The sequence below is a fragment of the Planococcus citri genome, chromosome 1 (genome assembly GCF_950023065.1).
Source record: "Planococcus citri chromosome 1, ihPlaCitr1.1, whole genome shotgun sequence".
NCBI classification, from domain to species: Eukaryota; Metazoa; Arthropoda; class Insecta; order Hemiptera; family Pseudococcidae; genus Planococcus; species Planococcus citri.
Window position 1 is genome coordinate 14,359,011 of NC_088677.1, and position 16,066 is coordinate 14,375,076.

The 16,066-nt window shown below is 34.3% G+C and overlaps 1 protein-coding gene across 1 annotated transcript in view; it reads left to right on the forward strand.

Annotated features, from left to right (window-relative positions):
* The first annotated feature begins 8,707 nt into the window (after positions 1-8,707).
* Positions 8,708-16,066, forward strand: part of LOC135847977 (uncharacterized) — a 746,225-nt gene continuing 738,866 nt past the window's right edge. The window contains exon 1 of the mRNA XM_065367729.1: positions 8,708-9,184. The gene's annotated coding sequence lies outside the window, so the exon portion shown is untranslated. The remainder of the gene's footprint in view (positions 9,185-16,066) is intronic.

Genomic DNA, 16,066 nt, shown 5'->3' on the forward strand with positions numbered 1-16,066 from the left:
GTCCTTTTTTTTCAACTTGGCGGTTTTTTGTTTTATAAGCCATTTTCAAGAAGGTAAGTAATACCTATCACTATTTGAAAAAAAAAAGAAGAAACACCGACGGTTATTATTTTTCAACTTCAGGGAGAGGGGGAGCTCTCTGAAGCTCTCTTACTAGGCTTTGCCCAGAAAAACTCCTTTCTCTTCGTACTGTTTTTGTATACTTTTCTGAATCCAGGAAGAAATTTTACATACTTATTTGGGTAATCAGTTTAAGTTCTAGGAATTGAGTAATCAGTTCAAGAGGTCAAAGATAGAGCATAAATCTACTTCAACATTTTACCTGATAGTTGTCAAATTTGAAAAATCGCTAAAAATTCAAATTCTCAAAAACTCGCTGAAATAATAAAAAATGATACCCAACGCTTGTGATTTGAACTAGTCGTGTATTCCTGATTGAATGATTTTTAGATTTTTCTCTTTGCTGCGCCTAAATTGGCTACAAAGAAATTGAAATTGCTTTTCTTACGTTGTATTAAAATTTGGGTAAAAGTTATGTCAATGGCGTTAAATAACTGTGAGATGAAGTTGGGATATGCTTACATAACATGTTTTCATTGCGCAGATTTGCGATTTCGTTCTTTGCTGCCACAGATCTTTCATCGATTGAAGAAATTCATAAGGGGTATCGCCCTTGATTAAATTGACGAGGGTATGTTTCACTTGTTGCATTATAAAATGTAATGCTTGGTTCTTCTCATCGTCGGTACCCCGTTCACTTTCATTTTCAGTCTCTTTTATCGTATGGCCAAGTTTGAAGTTTTGTTTTCATCGCTTAAATTCGGCAAATTTTAAGATCGCGAAAGTTCAAAAACCTTTACCCCACTCCTCTGTGTTGCTCGAAAAATGAGTTAGAATCGTTTGAAAGACAATACTAGAACTTTTTTGAAAGTTAAAAACCACGACAATTTTTTTCCTTTTGAAAATCAAGTTCGTGTACTCAACTTTAAAATGATTTGAGCTTTTGTTCGAGGCAAGATGGAGATGCACGGGTCGCGATTTTTGTTGAAATTTCGGGAGATATTCTATGATATCTCCTCGAAAACATTTCAATTATTTTGAGCCCAAAATTGAGTCACGATTTTTAGGATTTTTGAAAAAAGTATCAAACGACTCTACCTAAAAAGAAGTTGAGAGTAGGTATATATGTAAAAAATTGAAATATTGTGACAAAAATGTGTTTTTAGACACGTGAAAAATTTCAAGTTCAAAATTTGTGATACGACCTATGAAAATGAGTCAACATTTCAGCAGAAAACAGTGATTGAAAAAAACGACAAGTGTGTACTTACTTCGCGGAATCCAAGAAGAAACCTTACTTACCTATACCTACTGTTTATTTGAGTGATTAGTTATTTAGTACTTCGAAATTGGTCTATACATTGCCGTCAAATTTGAAACTTCACAAAAAATTGTATTCCTCAAAATTCACTGAAATAAAAAAAATATATATACCCAGCGTCTGTAGTTGGACCTGATGGTGTATTCTTGATTGGGTAATTTTTAGAGTTTTCTCTTTGCAGAATCCAGTTGACTGCGAAGAAATTGAAATTGTTTTCCAATGTTGATATTAAACATGGGTACAAGTAATATAGTAAGTGAGATTAAATAATTTGTGGAATGAAGTTGAGATATGCTTACATAATTTCAAGTTTCATTTTCGTCTCAATATCTTGTTAGATAGGTTGTGTTGATGGCATACGGCGAAAAATTCAAATCGGTCCATGTTTTTGAAAAAAAAGAAGCCAATTTTAAAAAAGTTCAATCAGCTGTCATTTCCATCAACCAAACACACATATGTTACACCATTGGATAACTTCACAATTCCTGAATTTAAAACTGGTTTCAAATTAATACATATAATATGATGGAATTAACGAGAGTACCTACAGCTTCATGTTCTCATCACTATTATCGAGTAGGTACCTGAGAAATTTTTGAAAACCAGCGTGAACTTGGTAAAATATGTACCTACTAATGAAGCAATATTTACAAATTCAAAAATCAATTTCCGAACCAGGCTCAGTGCTTCGATTTTCCAATTTGTAAATCTTATTTTATTAAATTTCATCAATTTCGCACTGGTTTTCAAAAATGTTCTTAGGTACTCGGTAACAGTGATGAGAACATGAAGTTGTACCAATGTACCTGGTCAATTTCATCCATCATTTCCCCGAATTTACAAAATTTAATTAAACATTTTAAAACTTTTTTTCAATAATATTCAATGGAAAAATAATTGCATGATTGTGATGTGATTTGGTCAGATCATAGTCTGATCAAAATTGCATCTAATCAGATTCAATTGAATCCGCTCAAATTCAGTTAGATCTGATCAATTTTTTTCAAATATGTATCTTACAGTCAATTTTTTGATCTGACTTTTTTTTTGAAATGAGAGGAACGAAGAGAATGAAGATTTAAACAAATTTACGCCGCGTTAATGTCAGAATGTAAAAAAGTCCAAAAAGTTCAAAAATTGGAGCCCCACTCCCTTTCTTCAGTTTTTAATTATTAAAAAGGTAAAAAAAATCATGGCAAATTTGAAACTCTGATACAACTCTTTCTCTCATTGCTAGCTGAAACAAAAAAAGGATAAAAACGACTCATCGGGGCGAATATCTGTAATGTTTTTCTTGATAACACGTACATTAAGCAACTTTTTTGAACGTTTTTTTTGTATTTGGGTTAAAAATGTATACTTACTCTAATGAATCCAGGAAGACATTTGGTAATTTTCAAATCAGTATACATCGTTAAAATGATTTAAACTTTTTTTCACAGCAAGATAGAGGAGCGGGGTTGCGATTTTTGATGAAATTTCGCGACATTTTCTATGTAATATCTGCTCGAAAATATTTCAATTATTTTGAGCCCAAAATTGGGTGGCAATTTTTAGGTTTTGTGAACAAGTGTTATGCAACTTGCTAAAAATGAGTGTTGAAACTATACGCGAGAAATTGAAATATTTTGACGGAAATGTTTAGGATTTTATGTTCATCTTGTTACGGTTTTTGGTATGTTTGAAAAAATTGTAATACTACCTTATCATTTATCAAAATGTGTCAACGTTTTAGCAGAAAACAGTGACTGAAATAAAAATGAGTGTGTACTCCAATGAATCCAGGAAGAAATTTTACTTACTTACTGTTTATTTAGGTGATCAGTTTATTGTTTCACTTGTGGAATGGTTACATGTTTCACGTCGCATGTGGTTAATTTACGAATTGTTCTGTCATTTCCATCCATGAAAGCACAGCGTCAGCGATTGGTGAATTTCAGTTGAAAAAATGATGCAATTTCTTCAATTTGCACACAGTAAGAAAATGTTTATATCATTTAAGTAATGCCCTTGATCCATAGTACTCGAGTCCATCAAACAAAAAGTTTTATTATTACCAAATTGCCCATCTTCAAGATTGAAGGGGCAATCTTGATTCAAAATTTACGAATTGCGAGTTCCCAAATTGGAATTTTAAAATTGTATCGCCCCTTCAATTTTGAAAATAATATGCGATTGCTGGTACATAACATTATGTAATTTTTTCGTCTGCTTGAGTACTATGAGTTAGGATTCATTTAAAAAATACAAACGTTTTCTCATTATTGGAAAATTATCCAAAATCGGTTAATTTTAGTCCAAAAAATGGTGTAATTTCTTCAATTCCAAGACAGTAAGAAAATGCTTGTACATATCATTCAGAAAATGCTCTCAACACATGGTACTCGAATAGATGAATAAAACTAATTATTGTGACGATCGAACTGCTTTTCTTCGAAATTAAAGGCGCAAACAGAGTTTGAAAACTTAAATTTGAGGCACTCGAAATTTGGAAATTTTGAATCAGGTTTTCCCCTTCAATTTTGAAGACAGGAAATTGATCATAATTAAATTTTTGGTTCGTACACTCGATTGCTATGGGTCAGAGACATCATTTGAATGATCCAACATTTTCTTATTTTTGATGAATTCTTTCAAAATTGGTATTTCCGGTTTGGCGGAGCACATAGCTCCTTCATTTTACAGGATAGGCAACTTATCAGAATTATGTTTGTCTCCTCGAGTTGCATCTAAGTATTGTGAGATTATCGCTCACGTTTCATTCGACAACTTCTATGATGGAGGAAATTTGAAATTTGAAAAATATTGAAACTTGAGAAGCAAATGATCATAGAAGAGCGAGGTCGAGAATTTTGATGAAATTTCTCGAGATATTCCAATATTTTCTCGAAAATATTTCTATTAAGTAAGTATATTGAGCCTAAAATTGGATCCCGATTTTCAGGATTTTTGAAAAAAGTGTCATAATTATGGCTAGCTGAAATTATACGCGATAAATTGAAATATTGCGAAGAGAATGTTTTTTAGACATGTGAAAAATTTTAAGTACAACATTTGATGGGTCAACATTTCAGCAGAAAGCAGTGATTGAAAAAAACGACGAGCATGTGTCCTTCGCGGAATCTAGGAAGAAATTTTACTTACTTATTCTTCATTTGAGTGATCAGTTCAGTTGATAAAAAGGTTAATATTCGGTTTCTTAACTTTGCTTTTGAATTTTAAAAAATTCAAGAGTGGTGGCTCTTCGACCTACTGAGTCGATTGGTGGAGATTTCGGACTGTTCTGGAACCTCCAAGAGATTTTTGTCCTTTGGGTTTTGCAGATTTGAAAAGATTGCTGAAGGCTATACTGAAATTCAGCACCTGTTAATTCATATTTGAAAAAGAGTCGTGCGAGTGAGCTGAAATTATAAACGACATAAATATTCAAATATATTGACGAAAATGTTTTCTGTACATGTGAAGAATTTTAAGCTTAATTTGTAATTACAATCGTATTACAAGAAATACGTAGTTAGGTCGTCGGTATATGTATACAAAAAAAATACATAAGAATACGAGTAGGTGATTACAAATTGTATAAAATAAAGTGATAAACAAAAGTATTACCCATTTACAAGCATAGGTACCTAATGATTTTTGGTATGTATTTTTGAAAAATTGTAATACGACTTATTTAAGCAGAAAACAGAGATTGAAAAAAAAAGGCGAGTGTGTATTTTACGGAATACAGGAAAAAATTTTACTTACTGTTTACTTGGGTGATCTGTTTATATATTTTAAAAACGCGCGAACTCTTCTATTTTGAAATTGTTCATTGGAAGTACCTATACCTGGTATCAATTTTAGTTTCTGCGTGTTTTTTTTTTTGTTTTTTTTTATACTTACCTAATTATTATTTTACGTTGTTAAACTAAGTTCGTGTAGTCAACTTTAAAATGATTTGAGATTTTGTTCGAGGCAAGATGGAGGGGCACGGGTCGCGATTTTTGTTGAAACGCGATATATTCTAATATCTCCTCGAAAACATTTCAATTATTTTGAGCCCAAAATTGGGTCACGATTTTTAGGATTTTTGAAAAAAGTATCAAACGACCAGCTAAAAAGAAGTTGAGAGTACCTATATGTAAAAAATTGAAATATTGCGACGAAAATGTTTTTTAGACACGTGAAAAATTTCAAGTTCAAAATTTGTGATACGACCTATGAAAATGAGTCAACATTTCAGCAGAAAACAGTGATTGAAAAAAAACGACGAGTGTGTACTTCGCGGAATCCAGGAAGAAATTTTACTTACCTACTGTTTATTTGAGTGATCAGTTAGTACCTACTATAGATATCATTAATTACTTAATCGAAATTTTCCTTGTCACTGGATAAGCTAAAAAGGCTCTGAAGAACGTCCCAAACGCCAGCAGGTAAAAATTTGGTTTCTTAATTTTTCTTTTGAATTTTTAAAAATTCAAGTGTGGCTCTTCGACTTACACTAAGTCGATTCGTGGAGGTTTCGAACCATTTTTCTGGAACCTTATCCGAGAGATTTTTGGATTTTGCAGATTTGAAAAGATTGCTAATGGTTGTCTTGAAATTCAGCACCTGTTAATTCAGATTATTTGTCTTCTAGATCTTTTCAGTTGGGTTTGGTGAATATGTTTGAAATTCATTGGTCTACATTGCTGTCGAATCTTTACCAAAAATTGTATTCTTCAAAATTCACTGAACTAAATAAAAAATTATACCCAGCGTCTGTAGTTGGACCTGATGGTGTATTTTTGATTGAGTAATTTTTAGAGTTTTCTCTTTGCAGAATCCAAATGACTGCGAAGAAATTGAAATTGTTTTTCAATGTTAATTTCAAACTTGGGTACAAGTTATATAGTAAAAGTGGGATTAAATAATTTGTGGAATGAAGTTGGAATAAAGCATACGGCGAGAAATTCAGATAGGTCCATGTTGAAAAATAAAAAATAAAGACAGGTCATTCCACGTCAATTGGACCAAGAAGTGGTAGGGGGGGTTCGGCGATTTTTTTGAAATTTTTCCCGTGGAAAGACCTTTCGAAGGGATGACCAATGGCGCAAATCGCAGCCCTCTAGCTCATTTTCAAAGGCAGCCAGGGGGTGTCAAATTTTTTAGTGATCCTAAAATACTATCCATTTCAGCAGTGGATTACTCAATAACCGCGATACCTACCAAAATGGAACTTTTCCTCATAGTTAGTGGTTTTGAGAGGCTTTTTAGTGATATCATTAAAATCAGTGTTGCCACTTTTTTTTGCACAAAAAATTAGCTCAAAAAGTTTCGAAACGTAGTTTTTATATCGTTCCGACTCTCAAAAATTCTGAAAAAAATATATTACGAACAACTTTTCATGCTGAATGACTTATTAAAAAATTGGGATGGTAACATGTTGCAATGTCGATTTAAAAAAATTCAAAGTTTGCGAAAAAATGCGATTTTTTGATTTAAAACATGAAAAAAAGTTTTTATATGTAAAATTGACCCATTTGACCCCTAATTTCACGTATCTGTCGAAAAAGTTGAAAAACCCCTTTCACTCAATAAAATGAACTCATCACAAAAAAATCAAAATTCGAAAAAATTCAATTTTCAATTCCAAACATGAAAAAAAAGTTCAAATTTATTCAGTTGTCTTATTTTGACCTCTTTCTGACGTATTTCATGAAAAAGTTGATGAAAATTACACTCGCAACAAAAAAATAAAAATTCGTTCATTTTTTGAATCTTTTAGAATTTTGATTTTTTTGTGAGGAATTCATTTTATCGAGTGAAAGGGTTTTTTCAACTTTTCCAAAGGATATGGTACGTAAAAATAGGGGTCAAATAAGCATTTACCTGATTTTCTGCTCTCATATTGAAGTTTTCAATATTTCTACCTAATTTTTTCCATCACGCAATCCTTATTAATTTAAAAAATCAATCGTTCGAAACTAATCGATTTTTTCTGCCAAAATTTGCTTTCTCACTTTAATTTTGGACTTCGGCACCAAAATTGATGATCGAAAAATGTATGCGAATTTGTGAGAAAGTTTTCTGATTTGCCAAATGATCATTTCAAAAGAATCCTTGCCATACCTGTGACTCTTTATTGCTGATAACTGAGTGATAACCATAGTTTAAAAATTACTTACGTATTCCGAAATACCTCATTCACCACCCTCTGCAGTAGTTGAATTTCGCTGCTACGATTTTTCTGTTTTTTTTTTTTTTTTTTTTTTTTGAATAGAGGATATGTTTTTGTTTTTTTCATTACAAAAGTATCAAGGTCAGTGCAACAGCTGATGTTGCATCATTTGTCCAGATTATGAGACTATTCCCAATGACATATTTTTTACTTGCTACGTAATCCCCTTGTCCCTCTCTTACATTTCATGACCACTTTGAATGCAAATTTCCAGAATTGAAAAATCGAAATAACGATTGTGCAATTACTCGAATCCTACTTAACTTCTATTCTACTCTCCAGTTCGAATAAAGTAATACGACAAAAAATTGACCTTCGTTAAGACCATTCAGTACTGATTAATTTTATTAATTTTTTAGTGTTGAGAGAGAGTTTTCAGAAATTGATGTTTTATTTCTGAAATGATATCCAAGTATACCTACCTTGCCTTTTCTGTGAGAGCTTTCGTGAGAGGAGTTGTTGGGACTTGGGAGGTAAATTGTCAGAAAATACTGCCAAGATATTCTTTACATGATAGGTACCTATTTATTCAAAAACGAGTAAAAAAAAACTCTCAGAAAGTCCTCTTTCGAATTTGTGAACGTGAAAAATGTGAGAAAATGCTGCAAGTACGAATACCTATTATGGCTCGAGATGGATATTTTGGCGACAAAAATCCTGCAATATGGTTCGGTTTAGAATTTGTATCGGTTTGAAATTGACTCAAATTCGTTCTAAATGAGATGACGTGAGCAATGAGCATGATTCAGATATCCACTCTTCTTCAATCCCATTTTTATGGTATCCATGTTGTATGCTGAGTAATTTTCTATTCAATATGGGTATCTAGTCTCGACTTTTCGAGTACTTTGGTACCAGAATTTTCGTGTAAATGTAGAAGAAAGGGAGGAGTAAGAGTTACGAGGCACTCGGTATCGATATTTCGTTGAACGAGTACGTTATCATACATTTAGCTACAACTATCCAAATGGCTTCGTTCGATGCAGCCTTCGAGTTGGGGTTTTTTTCGGAATTACGATAAGATAACACCTTTGCCATTCGATTCTTGTCTCTGCCTATGAGCAACTCTATTGTGAAGACGAATAAATTCTACGTAATTCGTGTTCAGTTTCGACTTGATTCTCGTATTAGTATGATCGAGAAATACTTAGTATGGTTGACGACGCGACTTGTTCGGTTTTTAATTACAAATAGCCAATTCTGAATCGGAATTTTTCCAATTTTTTCGCGTAAAAGGTTGAATTGGTTGAAATATTGTTTTGGGAATTCGAATTTTTTTACCACGTTTCGTAATATCAGTGAATTTGTTTCTTATTAATGTCGTCATTAAGTACCTATTTGCGTAGGTAACCGAAGTACCTATTTCGAGTATAGGTATACCTAAGTTACTAGCTGAAATTTTTGTTACGTAAATCTTTAACGTGTTGTACGCGGAATTTACGTCGATCGTTTATGATTCGTATTCGTATAAAAATAATGTTCGAGTAATTCGGTTCGTCTTTTTTTTTTTGGAACGAGATCCTCGTAGATGAGGCGAAAATCTTCATCGAAGAGAAGACGAAACATCGTGGTTCTGTCTCTGCTCGGCGATTACTTCGGTGAGTTGGTTTATTTTTCACTCATCTTACGTAAAAGTACATAATATACTCTTATTACCTAAGGTACTTGATGAACTTTCGCATGTAACCTTTGCGATGATTGTTTTTTAGAAGAAATCACAGATTTTAGCGAAGTGACAGTGCTCGTTTCTTTCTATCAAAGTGAGTTTGGTGCTTATATGGCTAATGGGGTTATATAACTGCGGAAAGAAGATGAGATATGCCTACATAACTTTGAAGTTCTGGTTTCATCGATTAATAGCAAGTCACCTGGTCATTAAACACTCTTAAAATATTTTATAATCGCGGAAGTTCAAAAACCGTTACCCCCCCAATTGACAAAATCGTAAGCGTTTTGCTAGCGGAACCTCGCGTTTACCTCGCTGACTCGCGTTTATCTGGCGAATTTCTCGCGATTTCCAGCTAGCAACATTTCCTTCCTTACGCAAATCAAGCAGTTTACTAGCGATTGTAAGCTAGCGTTTCAGATGCTCGCAAAAAGCTAGCGATCATCTAGCACATTTCAGCTACTTTAAAAATGGTTAGATTTGCTCGTTTTATGCTCGCGTAAAGCAAGCGATCATCTCGCGCACTTGAGCTAGTTTGAAAATGCTTAGATTTGCTCGTGTAATTCTAGCGATCTGCGAGTGAATTTTTGCTAGCTTTCCTACTCATGACGCATGACGTCACAATCACATGATTACGGTTATAGTCTTTGTTTTCAAAGGGTATTCCAGAGTAAAATAGATAAAATGCCCCTGCCCTTGGATTTTTGAAATTTTAATGAAACATTGTTGGGTTCAACCCCCTCCCCCCATATTTACCACTCAAAATGCCGTTTTTTTTTTCATTTTTTTATGCCTGTTAACAATCAAGATTGCGAGGTACAATTTTGGAAACACGTTTTTTGGATGTATTCTTGACCCTCAGACATCATATATTATATTCGAAATTTTTTCTTTGGTGCGCCGTGGTGAAAAACTTGGAATAATGTATTGTAGGGGGATGGGGGGTGAAATGGGAATTTTGAGAAAAATGATTATCAATGAGTGGGGTATCGTTTTCATATGATTCAATACCGCTGAGCACGAATATGACTTAGGATTTTCTGCTGCACTCACCTTCCCCTCTCCAGAGCCCCTCAGCCCACCTCAATTTTCATGATTTTCGAAATAAAGTTATTTTGAGATGTTGGTTTCATTGCTATGGGAAAATTACATAAGTTCATTGTTATTGTACATGAAATTTCTCGTAGAATGAGCTACAGCACATGGCTCCCCCTCATAACATTCTTTACTTTTTTTATCATACGTACTCAAGTTACAGTTATCATGAATATTATTATGCCACATATGCTCTGTATACCTATACAGTGCAGTACACATACAGATTTGTAACGTTTTCTGTGTAGCAAAAAAATCAAGGGTCCACCCCCTCGGGGGGAGTCATGTGCTCTAGCTCATTCTACGAGAAATTTTATGTACAATAACAATGCACTTATGTAATTTTCCCATAGCAACAAAACCAATGTCATCAATACAACTTTATTTCAAAAATCGTGAAAATTGAGGGGGGCTGAGGGACTCTGGAGAGGGGTAGGTGAGTGTAGCAGAAAATCTGAGGTCATATTCGTGCTCAGCGGTATTGAATCATATGAAAACGATACCCTACTCATTGATAATCATTTTTCTCAAAATTCCCATTTCACCCCCCATCCCTCTACAATACATTATCCCAAGTTTTTCACCACGGCGCACCAAAGAAAAAATTTCGAATATAGTATATGATGTCTGAGGGTCAAGAATACATCCAAAAAACGTGTTTCCAAAAGTGTACCTCGCAATCTTGATTGTTAACAGGCATAAAAAAATGAAAAAAACAGCCATTTTGAGTGGTAAATATGGGGTTGAAAATTTTTGTGGAGATACCTACCAAGGATATACATACCTTCCAGAAAAATTTTCAAAATCGGCTGAAATGGAGCTGAGAAAAGTGTTATTGAAATTTCAAAAAAGGGGGGTTCCCAAAAAGGGGAGGTGGTGTGGATCTAAAATTTTTCACGCGGTAGCTTCTCTATGGTACCCACTTTCCATGCTAGTATCAACCCGAACGCTCTCGGTGGGCCGTTTCACCCCTCCTATGCGCCGATAGTTTTTTTGTGTTTTTTAGACAACCCCTCTCATTTGAATGGTTCCAGCTCCGGCCCCCTTGGGGGTGGAAGGAAAGTTGATATATAACTAGATCGGAAATTTGACGTAGATTCTTTTATCTAACCACATATTTTTCGCTAAAATGCAATGCGGGGGAGAAAATTGCAAAAAACTGGTTTGGGGGGCTTAGATCCACAATAGGGGAGAACGCTCACCAGGGACGAGCGGGGACTCATCGGATTCGTGTTCAGCACATAAAAATGGACCGGTATACCAATTTTAAGCTTTCTACCTCACGTTTCCTAATGACCCTTTTTTTTGTCCAATTTTCCTGGACTATGATGGATATTTTTCAATTTTTTATTGAGGTTTTAAGTAGGTAGGTCTACCTACCTAACTGAAAATTCAATTTATAGATAAATGATTGATAATGAACATTCTTCTTTAAAAAATTTGCAATGAGAAACACTGATTCACACACTGCAATCCAATCAATGCCACATTACAAACTTGTACAGTGATACACCAATCAATACTTGGAGGGCCTGAATCAAATATCTCCGTCGTGGCCATGTCGTTAAGCGTAGGTAGTTAGGAACATAGGGTTGCTGGTTCGAATCCCCGTTAATTAGGTAGGAAAATTTTCGTATGTAAATTAGGTCTTGAAAAATTCGTTGTGATAAGGGGAATTCAGACGTGAAGAAATTCTCAAAATTGAAGGTACCTAACCCCACTCTTTTAATTTTTGAAAATAAAATTTTGACTTTAATGGGTGATTATTATTTTGTTTAGTGGAATGCTAGCGTATAGCGAGCTGAGAAAGAAGCAACATGTTCTGCTAGCGTTTTTATCGCTCAAAAAAATCCGAAAACTGCACAAAACGCTAGCTTTCTGCTAGCTTTTTCCTAGCTGAGGCTCGCTTTCTTTTAACGAACACGCTAGCTTTTTGCTAGTGATTTTCTAGCGTGAAACACTGGCGAAAAAAAGCTAGCAGAGAGTCCCAAAATCACGCTAGTGCGCTAGCGCAATTGTAGCGTGATTAGCTAGCTATTATCTAGCATTTTTATCCAAATTTTTGTCAATTGGGCCACTCCTCCGTATTGCTCCAAAAATAAGTTGGAGTCGTTTAATGTTGACTGCTAAAACTTATTTGAATGCACAAACCCCCGAAAAATTTTTCACTTCTTAAAATCATGTTCGCGTAGTCAACATTGAAATGATTTGATGTTTTTCCAGGACAAGATAAGAGAAGCAGGGTTGCAATTTTTGGTGAAATTTCGCAAGATATTCCAATATTTCCTCGAAAATAATTCACTTATATGGAGCTCAAAATTGGGTCCCAATTTTAAGGATTTTTGAAAAAGTGTAAGTAATGCAACTTGCTAAAAATGAGTCGAAAAATTCAAATATTCTGACGAAAATGTTTTTTGGACATGTATAAAATTTTGAGTTCAACGTATTGTCACTGATTAATGACAAACACTTGCTACTGGGTAGGTTAATACACTAAAGATAGATAGGTACTTACAAAAACATACGATTTTTTTCATTTAAATAAAGTGATGGAGTTTGCTTCTTCGTTTTTACAGAAACATATTCCAAACAATATAATCGAAAGAAATCACAGATTTCACTGAAGTGACAGTGCTCGTTTTGTTCTTTCAAAGTGAGTTTGGAGCCTATAAGTTTATAGTGCTTTTAATATAAATCGTACTATTTTATTTGTGAAATTGGAATGGCAATACGACTTGTTTGTGATGCTTTAAAATTTCTCCAACATGGCACAATTCCATTCAACTCATCCGTACGTTTCAGGGCTGACGATCCATGAAGTTTTTGATGAATAATAAAATAAGTTAAGGTACAATTGAGGAGCTGAGAATCAAAACTCACATTTGCCAAAAAAAAAATACGGTTTTATGGCAGATTTGGATATACCGTTTTACACTCTATAATGTGACATATTCGGTTTTTTTGGATCAAAGTCATTTTGGTGTGAAATTCACCTTCAAAACCAAGGGTTAGAATCAAAACTTAGTTTTGTTTGCAAAATTCCATAGGGAAAAGTTTGATAATAAGCTGAATTTTGGTACACGGGGGTTTTTTGATACGCTGAACACGAATTTGGGGTGTCCAGGAGAATCCGGTGTACGCTTCCCCCTTTTTTGTGGACCTTAAGCCCCCTGATTTGTTTTTATGCGTTCAAGTCCGAAAATATGCAGTTTTATATGCAAAATTTATGTTTTTTGGGTCGTAGAATACGAATTTGACAATATTTTTTTTATAGGGGTGGGGGATGAGGGGGTGAGGGGGCGAGAAATTCAAAATTTGACTATAATGATGTGTGATATATCGAAATGTATGTTTTTGAGGGTGTAGATTACGAATTTGACAATATTTTTTTCGTAGGGGTCAATGGTGGGGGCTGAGGGGTGAAAATGGTTAAAAATTCAAAATTTGACTATAATGATGTGTGATATGTCGAAATGTATGTTTTCGTGGTTGTAGATCACGAATTTCACAATATTTTTTTCGTAAGGGTTAATGGTGGGGGATGAAGGGGGTGAAAAATTCAAAATTTGACCATAATGATGTGTGATATGTCGAAATGTATGTTTTTGAGGGTGTAGATCACGAATTTGACAATATTTTTTTCGTAGGGGTGAATTGTGGGGGACGAAGGGGGTGAAAACGGTGAACAATTCAAAATTTGACTATAATGATGTGTGATATGTCGAAATGTACCAAGTATGAATAATTCAACTGAAAGTGAGTAATTTTCATCAATTTACTCGATTTTAGTTGTTATAAAGTCATTATAGAGGTTTAATTTACGTTAAAACTCCGTGTTTTGCCTACTCTGCTACATAAATACATAGGAATAGAACAAATTTTTGCACGTAGATGCACGGGAAATCCCAGGGGCTAGTACTGAAGATAGTGTATTTTAAGATGTCATTTGCCATTTTTGCCCCCGAATGCCCCGGCGTCCACAACAGTCAATTATAGTGAAAAATCATAGTGAATTTTGTTTAAATGTTACAAATTTTTTCTTCCAGGGACTTTGACGGCTCTCCAGTAGAAAATTCTCCATCACCCACCCTTCACCTTTTCTACACCTTCAAAAACATACATTTTGACATATCACACATCATTATGGTCAAATTTTGAATTTTTCACCGTTTTCACCCCCTTCATCCCCCACAATTCACCCCTACGAAAAAAATATTGTCAAATTCGTGATCTACACCTTCAAAAACATACATTTCGACATATCACACATCATTATGGTCAAATTTTGAATTTTTCACCCTCTTCATCCCCCACCATCAACCCTTACGAAAAAAATATTGTCAAATTCGCGATCTACAACCTCGAAAACATACATTTCGACATATCACACATCATTATAGTCAAATTTTGAATTTTTAACCATTTTCACCCCTCAGCCCCCACCATTGACCCCTACGAAAAAAATATTGTCAAATTCGTAATCTACACCCTCAAAAACATACATTTCGATATATCACACATCATTATAGTCAAATTTTGAATTTCTCACCCCCCTCGCCCCCTCATCCCCCACCCCTACAAAAAAATATTGTCAAATTCGTATTCTGCGACCCAAAAAACATAAATTTTGCATAAAATTGCATATTTTCGGACTTAAACGCAAAAAAACAAATTTTGGGGCTTAAGGTCCACAAAAAAGGGGGAAGCGTACACCGGATTCACCTGGACACTCCAAATTCGTGTTCAGCGTATCAAAAAACCCCCGAGTACCAAAATTCAGCTTGTTATCAAACTATTCCCTATCGTCGTAATTAAAACAGTGAAAAAAAATTTGATCGCAAATCTTGGAGTCAAAACTCACATTTGCCATTCTTTGTCTGGATATTAAAGCAGAAGGGAGCTAGGTGAAAATCAGCCAACACACGGAATCGTGTGCTAGTAGCGCTATCTAATGATTCATTTTGGTATTATAAGTTTTTTCAACTGGCAACACTACTAACTCAGTTTTTCGCGTTTTTCTCAAAATCGTTTATGGTGGCAAATGTGAGTTTTGATTCTCAGCTCCTCAATTACATGCTTACAACATACAAGTACCTACCTATTCAGTTAGGTACACGTTAGCAAGATGGCTTATAAGAGTTATCTAGTTTTTTTGCCTTCATAAGACTGTGTTTCATCAGTGATATCCTTAATAGGGAAAGATTGAAAGAGAAAAATGAAATAACAAGATGAATAGTACGTACCTATGTATTTCATTGAATCCTGGAAAAAATTTTACTTACTTACTGTTCATTTGGGTTCTTATACTTGTCAATAACGTTATTGGAATTATCTGCGTCCCTAATTGTTGTTTCAGAATTCATAAAAACCGTTCCAAAAGTACCAACAGAGCAAATTTCAAAATCCAAATGTGGTTCAATATCATGAAAAAATGTGAGTTTGCTGGAATTAACGTGGAATGCAAAAATTTTAATTCTACTCTTCTTCAGCGACTTACCTAGACCGAAACTAAATCGATTGGTGGTGGTTTCAAGCTGTTTTGGAGCCTCTAAGAGTTCTTTTGGATTTTCCAAATTTGAAATGATTTTCATAAAGGGGGCTATAAAATGAAACATCAACACCAGTTAATTTGGATTATTCGTCTTTGGAATTCTTTCCATTGTGTTGAGTGAGAATTTTTGAATTTATTTTTTTTTTGGGGGGGGGGTTCAAGTTTAAT